At 41.1% G+C, this 13,891-nt stretch overlaps 1 pseudogene; it reads right to left on the bottom strand.

The window, feature by feature from the left end:
• Window positions 1–9,632: 9,632 nt before the first annotated feature.
• Window positions 9,633–11,233, bottom strand: LOC102490821 (nuclease-sensitive element-binding protein 1 pseudogene; annotated as a pseudogene).
• Window positions 11,234–13,891: the final 2,658 nt, after the last annotated feature.

Here is a 13,891-nt window from a genome sequence, read left to right as displayed (position 1 = left end):
TTTTAAATGTGTGAACTTTTAATGAAGACATTTTAAATTTTGTTCTGAGATATTTAAATTCTGCATGGGTATTTTTTCACTAATTGCTTTACTTGGATATCAATTTGAATAATTTTTGAAATTGTAATATTGTGATACTTTGCACAGCATTGTACATGCACATCTGTAAATGCGATCTTAATTGCCATATTTATGCAATCTGTGTACCAATTTGGACAAATGTTTATATATTTTACATAAAGCTGTCTGTATGCAGAATCTGAGAACTAGTTTCTTTATGATAATTGGGTAAAAAATGGTAACAGTGAGTTTCGAGATAGTTACTTTGTAGCACAAGATTTCCTTTCCATAAGCTGTGTGTGTGTGTGTGTGTGTGTGTGTGTGTGTGTGTGTGTGTTAAGTCTGTGCTTTTTCTTAGCTACATCAGTTTAGGAATTCATAAGAAGATAACATCTCCTTAAAATGTAAAGTTTACTTTAATATTAGATTGTTCTATAACTTAGATACACCCAAGGCTCAATCTGCTAACATATCTGTAGCTATTAAAAGTTAAGAGGCATCTTTGATTTTGGAAATTTAGTAGATTTGTAACTTTGTATTTACTACAACAAGGATTGACTTCTATCTACTTCTAATATTTCACCTATTTATGCTCATAGAATGATAGGTATTACTACTGTTATGATTTGTCCTTTATTTTTAAAAAGCATTTTGTGTGGAAATACTTGAAAAATCAATGAAAAGCAGCTATAAAGCTATCTAGGGGAGTATTAACATAAAAAAGTAAAAGTGGGGCTGACTTGGTGGCACGGGGTGGTATGCTGTTCAAGCAGTGCTGGATCTATATGGAGAATGGTAAATTTGGTTCCCTGGTCAGCCTGTAAGTGCTTGGTACATGTGCCCATGTTCCTGTCTGGAGGTCTGGTAGGGAGCTGTCATTTATGAGACCCTGATGACAGTGCTTGGATTTCTCTCTGTCTCTCTCTCTGTCTTCCACTCTCATGAAAGAAAGAAACTATTTTTTTTAGAGTTTTTTGCTATAGGGTACTTGAGCTCACCAGAGAGACAGAATGCAAGAAATCATTCCCCAGAGGGGATGGCCTCACCACAATCCCTCCTCCATTCTCCTTTCGAGATTTTGGGCACGCACGCACATGCACTCGGCGTGAGTTTCAAGCTGCCAGGTCTGGGACTCAAACTGCAGTTGACTATGTGAGAGTCCAGCAACATAACCATTATACCATCTGCTGGTCCCAGAAAGAAACTTTACAAAAAAAAAAAGTGGGGTCTGCAGATGTGTTAAGGATTAAAGCAACTGGATCCCACATAGCCAATTGCATGGTTCCAGTCCCAGACCCAGCAGCTTGAAAATCATGCTGGGGGGAAAAAAAAAAAAAAGATCATGCTGGGTGCGGGCATAATACATGCCCAAAATCCTGGGAGAAGACCAAAGGAGAAGGGTCTGTGGCATAACTGTCCCCACTAGGGGGGTGATTTCTCACCCTTTGCCAAGCACACACACCATATAGCAAACACTAATTTATGAAAGTAAAGTAGGTATCTGCTAATCCACTAGGCTACTTAATTTTTCTTTTGCCTGAAAGTTTATTACCACTTAGTTTTTGCTGGCTAATCTGATACAGTAATGACTCCCAATGTCAATACTTGCTGAATCTATTATAAGAAAATACCAGAAGTCCAAATTCTCTCCAGACTAGGATCATGTATTTCTTAGAGGCCATCATAACTTCATAGATTGTCTTTCACTTTGTCACTTTAAGCAGAATACAGAGCAAACTCCATTAGTTGTTAACCATCTACTAGACCTGTTTTGCTAATGAAAACCTTTGGTTGCCAGGACAGCAGTTAGCGTAATGGCTATGTCTCTGGACTCCCATGTAGTTGGTCACGTTTCACATCCCGGACCCGGTGGCTTAAACTCACACTGGGCGTGTGGGCAGGTGTGCGTGCGTGCCCAAGATCCCGAGAGGAGAATGGAGGAGAAGGGGTTGCGGCGTGGCCATCCCCCCTGGGGGGTGATTTCTCGCTTGCTGTCTCTCTGTCTGGGGAGCGCATGCACCCTATAGCAAAAACCTCTTAAAAAAAAAAAAAGAAAAGAAAAAACCTTTGGTTGCCAAGATGAAAGCTGGCTGTTAGCCTTTTTTCTGTCTTCTTTCCTTATCTCTCCTCCCCCCTTCCCTCCCTTCCCCCTCCATGGGGAATCCCTTCTCCATCCCTTCTCCATTTTTCCCTTCTTTTGGAATCTGGGCATGCCTGCACATACACCCAGTGTGTTCTTCAAACCCATGGGCCCGGCACTCAAACCATGCAGCCAGCCATGTGGGATCCAGCCACCTCAGCCATCACTCCACAGGCTGTCCCGTGCACAGCCTTTCTGTATGTGGTGGGCCGTTTTCCACTATATATGGTCTTTGCCGTTCTAAGTGTGCATGTTCAACAGAGTAATATACATATGGCACATGCTATCCAAAAAAAGGTATTGGATTTAGAATTAAACTTAATCTTTTTACCTGTCTCTCAATAACTAAATCTTTTTTCTTTTTTTTCCATTTCGGAAAGGTTCTCTTAGGTTAATGCAATGTAACAACACTGCTCTTTCTCGTAGGTAAGTGGCATCAAAAGGATCATATTACTGTTGTATGCTTATGTAATGCCCAGATAATAAAGTACTAAATTTAAAATAAAGGACCCAGAAGTGTAAGATTCTATTTCAATAATGAAGTAACTTAAATAATGGGTTCTTTTTTATTATGATAACTTTGAAGTTTTATTTAAAGTTTTCTACAAGTAAACTGTTTTCATCCAGGCTGTCCCAACATGTCCCTGCTTAAATCCTAGTAATTGGGAAACAAATTACCGAGATCTTTATTTTTTAATAGCTGAAGTAAAAGGAAGAGGAAAATGAGTAATATGAGTAGATTCCTCAGTAACATACAGCTAATAGGCATGTGCTTGTTGCTTGTAGATCTGAGAAGAGTGGTAGTGAAAAAAAGAAAAATTCACCCTCCTACTTGTTTTTCGCCCTCCTGTTTTCATGAGTCGGTTTTGTTACAGGTCTGTATCAATAGCATATATCATTTGCCCCTTACAACAGACTAGTTAAGGGGTTAGCAAGTGGCATAGTGGTTAAAGCACTGGACTGCCACTTAAGTTATTTATTTATGAGTCTATATGTCTAGGCTTTAAATATTTAATTATCTTTTTTTTTTTTTTTGAGACAGAGAGAGAGAGGTTTTTGCTCTAGGGCGCGTGCACTCGTCAGAAAGACCGAGAGAGACAGACATAGAGAAAGCAAGAAATCACCCCCCAGGGGGAATGGCCATGCCTCAATCCCTTCTCCATTCTCTCTCAGGATCTTGGGCATGCATGCACACGCACCTGGCATGAATTTAAGCCACCTGGTCTGGGACTTGAACCATGGTCAACTACATGGGATTCAGTAACATAGCCATTACGTTAACTCCTGGTCCCATAAATATTTAATTATCTTTGAGGACAGCATTTCTTGGGTTTTTTTCCCCCTCTGTATTTAATCCCACATCTGCACTCCCACGCATGTTAACATTTTCCCTTCTCTCCTTAGTAGTTACTACTAAATACCCCATTAACCTGTAAGGGGGTTTTGTTTTTCAGTATAATGATGAATGCTCTGTTTCCTCAAGCAATTAGTTGATTCCCTAGTGTAAATTCTCACTGTAGCCCTGTAGTCCGTTATAAGTTTATGAAAGACCTCACATACCTACATGAAAAAGAAATTCCTTCTGCATACTTCAAAAATAGATTTTTTAAAAATTGATGATCAGAGAGCTTAATTCCTAAGAATCTTAATTATTTTCCCCGGTAGCCTAGGCAACATAGATATAGTGTGATTGTTGTTTTGTTTTAAAGAATTATTTATTTACTTATTTTATTGATTCACTCATTTCATTTGAATAGAGAGAGAGAGAAAGAGAGAGAGAGAAAATGAGAAAGCAAGCTACCAGGTCCAGGACTCAAACCATGGGCAGTCATATAGGAGTATCCAGTGCCTTAACCACAATGTCACCTGCTGGTCCCATATATAGTGTGATTGTTTGAGTAGCAGGCTTTTCTCTGCCAGTGAGAATATGTATGGAATACCAAACATGTAAGGCAGATAAAAAGTGTATTTATACAGGGCTGCCCCTTTTTGTAGTGGTTACACACTGTAGAAGAAGCCAGATCCCACATGACCAATCAGAATTCAAGTCTTGGCCCTGTTGGCTTGAAAAACATGCTGGAGGTTGGGTCCAGCAGATAGTGTGGTGGTTGTGGCTGTGGCACTATACTCCCACATGGCAGACCGCAGCTCAAGTCCAGGTCCTGGAAGCTTGCTTTCTCACTTTCCCTTTCTCTCTGTTTCTCTCTGATCCAATTTTTAAAAATCAATAATAATAACACATGAAATTAAATAATTCTTTTTTAAAAAGGAAAAGAAAAACATACTGGAGGTATTTGTGTGCACCAAGTATCCTGATGGGAAGAATTAGAGGAAAGAGGGTTGTGGCATGACCAAGTTCCGTATGGTTTTCCTTTTCTCCCTCTCTCTTTCTCTTTCTCCTCCTCCTTTCCCTCCTCTTTCTCGTGTGTGTACATACATCCTTTGCAATTAAAAGAAAAAGTGTTTGTATAAACATAAATAAGAGTTTCCCTCCAAGGAAAATGCTCAAAACTTAAAATAGTCTCCATAGGGTCCGGCAGGTGGCATGGTAGTTAGATGCTGAACTCCCACGTGCCCAACCATGGTTCGAGTCTCAGAGCTGGTGTCTTCTTTCTTTCCTTCTTTCTCTGTCTCTGGTCAAAATTTTTAAAAATAATAAACAAATCTTCTTAAAAAAAGAAAAAAAAAAACTTATAGACTATCCTGACAGCAACATGACTTCTTCACTTGTAACTGCACAGTTCCTATGTTGTGACCAGACCAAAACAGTGTCGAGGAGATGCACCTGACCTACACTACTCTCATAAATGTGCTGTACACATTATAATAAACTGTAGCTGTACAATTCTAATAAAAGTACTTCAGTAATACACTAGTTTATATGAATAAATATGCACTAGCCTGAATTTTAAGTGTGCTACCTTTGTCAGCAGTGAAAAACAATCTTGCAATTCAAGTTAGTACATTAGTGTTCTTCAACATTTTATGATTGTTCTATAAGTATTCTTGAATTTTCTAAAAAAGCATTTTATAGCAAAAATCGAGTCAACATTTTGTGAGATCCATAAGACACCTTTATGAAACTGAAGGGTGAGACCAGCAGGTGGTGTATTGGTTACATCGTTGGACTCCCACATAGTTGACCACAGTTCAAGTCCCGGACCCAGCGACTTAAAACTCAGTGTGTGTACATGCCCAAAATCATGCAAGGAGACTGGAGGAGACGGGATTGCAGCATGGCCATCCCTCTTGGTGGGTGATTTCTAGCTTTCTGTCTCTCTGTCTGTCTCTGTCTCTCTGGTGAGCACATGTGCTCCATAGCAAAAGTCTCTCTAAAAAATAAAAAGAAACTAAAGGGTACTATGGCCAGCAGGTGGTGTCATGGTTAAGACTGGACTCCCACATGAGCAGCCATGGTTCAAGTCCCAAACCTGGCATCTTGCTTTCTCATTTTATCTCTTTCTCTCTCTCTAGTGAACGCACGTGCCCTATAGCAAGTTTAAAAATAAATAATTATTTTAAAATAAAACTGTTGAGTACTGATTTATAACTCTGACATAACAGACCATTGGAGTACATCAGACCCATATATAGTGTGATTGTTTGAGTAGCAGGCTTTTCTCTGCCAGTGAGAATATGTATGGAATACCAAACATGTAAGGCAGATAAAAAGTGTATTTATACAGGGCTGCCCCTTTTTGTAGTGGTTACACACTGTAGAAGAAGCCAGATCCCACATGACCAATCAGAATTCAAGTCTTGGCCCTGTTGGCTTGAAAAACATGCTGGAGGTTGGGTCCAGCAGATAGTGTGGTGGTTGTGGCTGTGGCACTATACTCCCACATGGCAGACCGCAGCTCAAGTCCAGGTCCTGGAAGCTTGCTTTCTCACTTTCCCTTTCTCTCTGTTTCTCTCTGATCCAATTTTTAAAAATCAATAATAATAACACATGAAATTAAATAATTCTTTTTTAAAAAGGAAAAGAAAAACATACTGGAGGTATTTGTGTGCACCAAGTATCCTGATGGGAAGAATTAGAGGAAAGAGGGTTGTGGCATGACCAAGTTCCGTATGGTTTTCCTTTTCTCCCTCTCTCTTTCTCTTTCTCCTCCTCCTTTCCCTCCTCTTTCTCGTGTGTGTACATACATCCTTTGCAATTAAAAGAAAAAGTGTTTGTATAAACATAAATAAGAGTTTCCCTCCAAGGAAAATGCTCAAAACTTAAAATAGTCTCCATAGGGTCCGGCAGGTGGCATGGTAGTTAGATGCTGAACTCCCACGTGCCCAACCATGGTTCGAGTCTCAGAGCTGGTGTCTTCTTTCTTTCCTTCTTTCTCTGTCTCTGGTCAAAATTTTTAAAAATAATAAACAAATCTTCTTAAAAAAAGAAAAAAAAAAACTTATAGACTATCCTGACAGCAACATGACTTCTTCACTTGTAACTGCACAGTTCCTATGTTGTGACCAGACCAAAACAGTGTCGAGGAGATGCACCTGACCTACACTACTCTCATAAATGTGCTGTACACATTATAATAAACTGTAGCTGTACAATTCTAATAAAAGTACTTCAGTAATACACTAGTTTATATGAATAAATATGCACTAGCCTGAATTTTAAGTGTGCTACCTTTGTCAGCAGTGAAAAACAATCTTGCAATTCAAGTTAGTACATTAGTGTTCTTCAACATTTTATGATTGTTCTATAAGTATTCTTGAATTTTCTAAAAAAGCATTTTATAGCAAAAATCGAGTCAACATTTTGTGAGATCCATAAGACACCTTTATGAAACTGAAGGGTGAGACCAGCAGGTGGTGTATTGGTTACATCGTTGGACTCCCACATAGTTGACCACAGTTCAAGTCCCGGACCCAGCGACTTAAAACTCAGTGTGTGTACATGCCCAAAATCATGCAAGGAGACTGGAGGAGACGGGATTGCAGCATGGCCATCCCTCTTGGTGGGTGATTTCTAGCTTTCTGTCTCTCTGTCTGTCTCTGTCTCTCTGGTGAGCACATGTGCTCCATAGCAAAAGTCTCTCTAAAAAATAAAAAGAAACTAAAGGGTACTATGGCCAGCAGGTGGTGTCATGGTTAAGACTGGACTCCCACATGAGCAGCCATGGTTCAAGTCCCAAACCTGGCATCTTGCTTTCTCATTTTATCTCTTTCTCTCTCTCTAGTGAACGCACGTGCCCTATAGCAAGTTTAAAAATAAATAATTATTTTAAAATAAAACTGTTGAGTACTGATTTATAACTCTGACATAACAGACCATTGGAGTACATCAGATCTAGGTATCAATGCCAGCTTCATTTGATTAATGTCAGTAGTCTTAAGGATGTAATATTTAAACATTTAATAGTATTGTCTCCTCTTAAGGTGTATTAAAACAAAATTTTAGAATAATTTACTCAGTTACCCAAACACCAGTTTTTCACTTTGATGCCAGGTAGGGAGAAAGATGTAAGAGGTGGATTTCTGAGGACTTCCTTGAGCCACCGGAATGAAGAGGAAAGTACAGCGCTATAATCACACGGCCACCTGTGTCCTAGATGATCCAGGATGCTGACGTGCTACTCATGTGAGTCTAGTCCATTTGTCAACCTCACTTACTGCTTACTATGAAGAACAATAGCAAAACATGACAGGGTGGTGTATAAGTGTCACGTCCGAAACACATTTGCCATAGGAAAGACAGGTGGTAAGTGCAGGCTAGTAAGTTTTTCATTAATACTTAATAATTATGAGTTGATACTTAATGCTTCTTGTTTTAATTAAAATTGAATGCTTGGAATTTCAGGAATGTCAGGATTATCACTAATTTCAGATGCTTTTCATTTTTTACATAATGCCTCTCAAAATAGCCTGGTCATTTGGGCTGATTGTCAGCCTAACCTTTTTCTGTGGTCTTTCACAGAAGAATATGTTTTAAAATTCGTGATCTTTTGTGTGCGCTGACAGCCTGTCCTGTCCCTTACTCTGTTGCTACCTCTATTGTCGGGTGTTTGCTTTACTGAAACCAGTAGCGGAGAAACCAGAGGGAAAGGAGCTAAATTTCAGTCAGTATTGTCTTTGTACCAGACCTTACACATACCTGATACTTGTGGCTTTTAAAATTTTAAGTTTCTTTTATTTTCCTTTCAGCACTTGGAAAGGACCTTACTCATCTTGTTCTCTGTGCTTAGCACAGTTCCTGGCACGGATTTAACATTTGTGTGAGCTATTAAATGTAACCATTGAGATTCTCGCACTCCACTCTTTATCTCAGTTATTTAACAAGTTCTTGTTGGCAGTTATAGGCCAAACAGTACCCTACATGTATAAATATATCCAAAAGCAAAACAAGCAAAAATAAAATCCCTGAGTGGAGGTTATGTTAAAGTAGCCGAAAGACTGAAAATAAACAAGTACACATTATTGAGATAAATAGGAAGCTGGGAAAAACAGCAGGATAAGAGATTTAAGGAGTGAAAGGAGAGCTAGTCTCAGCCTCACTGAAAAGATAACATTTCAGCCAAAACTGCAAGAAAGGTTGGGCAAACATGCAGATATCTGGGAGAAAAGCATTCCAGGCAGAGCAAACAGTGAAGGCCTTGAGGTGCAGATGGTTTTGGGTATTTGTGAGCCTGACCTAAGAACAGTAGGTGAGAAGGTCAGAGAGACGACTAGAGCTGGCCTAAGGATTTCATTTGGGTATTTACTGACTGCAGTTGTATGCTGCACTTGCTCCCTTAAAAACCTTATCTAGACCCTTTTCCTAAGAAGAAGTTATAACTCTGCGGTAAAAGCCACAAATACCTTATAACTTTAAAACATTTTAGTGTGTGGGAACCAGCAGTTGACGTAATGGCTATGTCGTAGCTAGACTCCCATGTAGTCGACCGACGTTCAAGTCCTCGACCCGGTGGCTTAAACTCACGCCGGGTGCATGTGCGTACGTGCCCAAGATCCCGAGAGGAGAATGGAGGAAAACGGATTGCAGCATGCTCATCCCCCTAGGGAGTGATTTCTCGCTTTCTGTCTCTCTGTCTCTGTCTTTCTGGCAAGTGCACATATCCTATAGCAAAAACCTCTCCCCCCGGGGGGAAACAAAAATAAAAACAGCCCTAGACTGAGTCTCCTAGGTGAAAATTATTTTTTTTAGTTATTTGAAACTTGTATTAACAGGTGCTTGCAGTTTGTTGACTTTTTTGAAAAAATCAAGTTGGAAACTTTTATTACAAATTAAAAATGAAGTTCTTAAAAAGCTCAACTTGACCAGATATGAAACAATTTAAAAACCTTTAAAGGTGTATTGAGAAAAACCAGGCTTTTTTTAAAAAAAAAAAAAAACAAAACACGTTTGTCTTTACCAAAAAGAGACATCTTTAGGTAAAAATAATAAAAACCCCATACTGCACAGATAATGCAAGTAGTTCTAGTTATCTGGTCAATGGGCAAAAAGCAAGCACTGAAGGTCTTCAGCTCCAATCTTTTGTTCATTTCTTATTGCTGGAATTTCATATTCACTTCTTGTAGGATGACTAATCTGGCTGATGGTAGAGATGGTAAGCCAGCATTTATTCAGCACCCCCTGCTCAGCCTCAGGAGCAGACGAATTCTCAGGTGGTGGATGGGCTGCTTTTGTCTCTGCCATCCTGTGGTTTAGGGTTCTCTGGGCGTCTGCATCGTAATTGAAGTTGCCTTGGTACCGACGCTGAGGTGGCTGCTGACCTTGGGTCTCAGCTCCTTGATTTTCCTTATCCTCTTCATTGCCGTCCTCTCTGGGCTGTCTTTGGTGAGGAGGGCCCCAGCGAAATCGTGGTCTGTAATGCCGATACATATTCTGCCTCCATGGTCCACCTTCTTCTGCACCCTGGTTGTCAGCACCCCTCAGTACTTTTCCTTGTACGGGAGGGTGGGAATACTGTGGTCGACGCCCATAGGGTCTCTGCATGTAGTAAGTGGGGGACGAACCTTCGCCTGCGGTAGGGCTGGCGTTGTTGGGCCTGGCCTTTGGGAGCGCTCTCCAATCCCTCGTTCTTTTCCCCACTCTCACTATTCTGGTCATTTTGCTGGTAACTGTGCGCAGGAGCCCTACGACCTGGACAGCGTCTGTAATGGCTATGGTCTGCTGCTTACTTACTGCCTTGAAGTGGAGCTCCACCAGGGCCTGTAACATCTGCTGCCTCCGCACCCTTTACTCCTTCAACATCCAACTCCACAGTCTCTCCTTCTCCTGCACTGCGAAGGTTCTTCCTGGGGTTCTTCTTTATGGCAGTCTGGTGTACAAATACATCTTCCTTGGTGCCATTCCTGTTGATGAAACCATATCCATTTCTTACATTGAACCATTTTACTGTTCCCAAAACCTTTCTTGGGATGACGTTATTGTCACCACCGGCAGCTGTGGGGAGTGGGGGGACCTGGGTCTCGGCCTCGCTGCTCATGGTTACAGTGGTGGTGATGGGCCGGCTGCGGCAGCTGCGGCTCCTCCCGGGGTGTGATGGTAACTAGGCTGGCAGCAGCAATGGGGCTGCTGCTCAGGGTTCTCTGGGGTCCGCTCTCCATTCCCGCTACCGATCGAACTCCTAGGTGAAAATTAGATGTAAAACATACCCAATGGCTTCTAACCATCGAGTCAGAAATGAAAAAATCATTATAAACATTGTTATAGAAAAGAAGCATATACATTAATTAGACAAAGTAAACACTCTAGATCACTTCTCCATTTTTCTCGTTTGTCTGTGTACCTAGTATACATTGTCCCCATTGTCCTAGACCAAAAATCTAGGTCTCTTGCCAGCTTAAATGAAGTCTTAGGAAAGCCACAAAACTGCCTTCTTATTTTTGAAACCCAGATATCTCACATTCTGTAAAGTGCATTATTGTCACAGCACAGCATGTTGTAGGTGCTCTACTACATCTTACATAGGCATGAATTTGCTGCATGGCGTGACTGGCTATACCAGGATTGCCTATTACCATAGGTAAACTTCCTCAGACTAAAGAAGACATACTTAACCAGTCCCTATCAATATATGAATCTATATCAGTAATCCTCGAAGAGTCATGCAGGGACCAATAGTAACAACATCACTGGGGAATTTGTTACAAATGGAAATTACCAGCCCCACTCTGCAGACTTACCAAGTCAGAAACTGAGGTTGGAGCCCCACAGTCAGTTCTTTTTTTTTTTTTCTTCTCAGTTTGCTCTAGGCACATATCACTGGAGGGAGAGAGAGAATGGGAGAAATCATCCCCTGGAGGAATGATCATGCAATCCCCCATTATTTTCTTGGGATTTTGGCCAGCATGCAAACGCACCTAGAATGTTTTCAAGCCAGATCTAGGACTCGAATCCATCAGTCAGCCATGTGGGATCTGACGTTCTTAACCTCCGCACCACCTGCTGGCCCCCAGCAGTCATTTTCAACAATCCCTCTAGTGCAACTAAGAGTGAATCCACAGGTTGTCAGCTCTGTCTTCTCTCATTTTTTTCCCTTTTTCCGTTGACCTCATTCCATCTTACTACAAATGAACTTTTGTAATGCAGCTATTGGAGAAGATCTATTGCTAACAACCCAGAGAGAAGAGAGTTTCTCTCACCTAATATCCAATATATAAAATCACAGGACATGAGCCTTTCTCGTCCATTGAACTCATCTCTTTATCCATGGAAATGGGGCATTGACTGGTCAAAAGTGGGCAGGGATGAAGTACAGTTCTGTGGTTGGCAGGATTTCTTTGTGTTATTTTAAGAATTATTTATTTAATTTTATTTATTAATTCATTTTACTTTAATTTGACCAGAGAAAGACACAAAGAGAGAGAAAAAGTGAGAAAACAAGTCACCAGGTCTGGGACTCAAACTGTGGTCAGTCACGTGGACGGGTCCAGCGCCTTCACCTCCATGCTGCCTTCTGATCTCAAGGATAGAAGATAGAAAGGAAGAATAGTTCCTTACCATCCTATCCCCTCAAAATGAAGAAGAAGAAGGAGGAGGAGGAGGAGGAGGAGGAGCAGCAGCAACAGCAGCAGCAGCAGCAGCAGCAGCAAACAGAAAAGACAAAAGGCAAGCAAAAAGTAATGCAAGACTATAACACAGAAAGCTAAGAGGAACTTAGTTCCTTAGGCTTAAACCTTCAAGTGTGGTCACTACTTTTTAAGAATAGACTTGTAAATTTAATCAGAACCCAGTGAAAAGTTGGCTGGAGTTATTCATTCAAATATTAAGTACTACTCTGGGTCAGGTATTATTCCAGGTGCAGAGATAAAACTATGAACAAGACTGATTAAAAAAAAGCCACCATAGGGACCGGCAGATGGCATAATAGTTACATCGCTGGACTTCCACATAGTCTACCACGGTTTGAGTCCTGGCCTTTGTGGCTTAAAACTCACACCAGACATGGGTGTGTGCATTCCCAAAATCCTAAAAGGAGAATGGAGGAAGAGGGATTGCAGCGTGCCATCACCCCAGGGGTGATTTCTTGCTTTCTGTCTGTCTGTCTCTGTCTCTCCACCAAGCACACATGCCCTATAGCAAGAATCTCTCTTTAAAAAAAAAAAAAAAAAACCTCTGCTATAATAGAACTTACCTGTTATTGAATGGAGGTAGCAGGGAAGAATCCAAAAACAAATATAGAGAAAATTGTAAGTCCTGGGACCAGCAGATGCATAATGGTTCTGTCGCTGAACTCCCACATAGTCAGCCGTGGTTTGAGTCCCAGACCCAGTGACTTAAACTCATGCTGGGCGTGTGTGCTTGCATGCCCAAAATCCTAAGAGCAGAATGGAGGAAAAGAGGTTTATTTCAGTGTGGCCACCTCCCCGGAGGGTGGTTTCTCACTTTCTGTCTCTGTCTCCATATCTCTAGCAAGTACATGTGCCCTATAGAAAAATCCTCCCTCCCGAGAAAAAAAATCCTATAAGTCCTTGAATCTTCAGCCTTTTGGCTCATCAAATTCATAAGTCTTTGGAGGATAGGCATTTTTAAAAAAGGAGGGTAAGGAATGTTGGGGAGAAGTATGTTAAGTAGGAGAGTAATGATATTAAATAAGATTGTCAAGGAAGGCATCATTGAGGGGACTGAAGGAAATGATAGTGTGATCCATCAACATTTTTGGGAAAGAGCATTCCAAATATTCCAATTATAACAGCATTTCCAAAGGCTAAGAGGCAGAAGCATTTTTAAGGAATATCAAGAATGTCGGTGTCGGGGCTCGCAGGTGGCATGGTGGTTAAAGACTCTGGACTCCCACGTGGCTGACCACGGTTCGAGTCTCAGACCTGGAAGCTTGCTTTCTCACTTTCTCTCTCTCTTTCTCTGCTCAAATTAAAACTAATAATCGTAATTTATAAAGTTAAATAAAGTGATTTTTTTTTTTTTGAGAGAGAGAGATTTTCACTGTAGGGCGCGTGCGCTCGCCAGACAGACAGAGAGAGACATAGAGACAGAAAGCGAGAAATCACCCCCCAGGGGGGATGGTCACGCCGCAATCCCTTCTCCTCCATTCTCCTCTCGGGATCTTGGGCACGCACGCACACGCGCCCGGCGTGAGTTTTAAGCCACCGGGTCCGGGACACGAACCGCGGTGGACTACGTGGGAATCCAGCGACATAGCCATTACGCTAACTGCTGGTTCCCAATAAAGTGATTTTTTTAAGGAAAAAAAAAAAAGGTCAGTGTGGCTGGAGGCAAGTGAA

Source organism: Tupaia chinensis, unplaced genomic scaffold (genome assembly GCF_000334495.1).
Source record: "Tupaia chinensis unplaced genomic scaffold, TupChi_1.0 Scaffold000085_1, whole genome shotgun sequence".
NCBI classification, from domain to species: domain Eukaryota; kingdom Metazoa; phylum Chordata; class Mammalia; order Scandentia; family Tupaiidae; genus Tupaia; species Tupaia belangeri.
The sequence above is the reverse complement of the archived record's forward strand: the minus strand, read 5'-3'. Positions and strand labels throughout refer to the sequence as shown.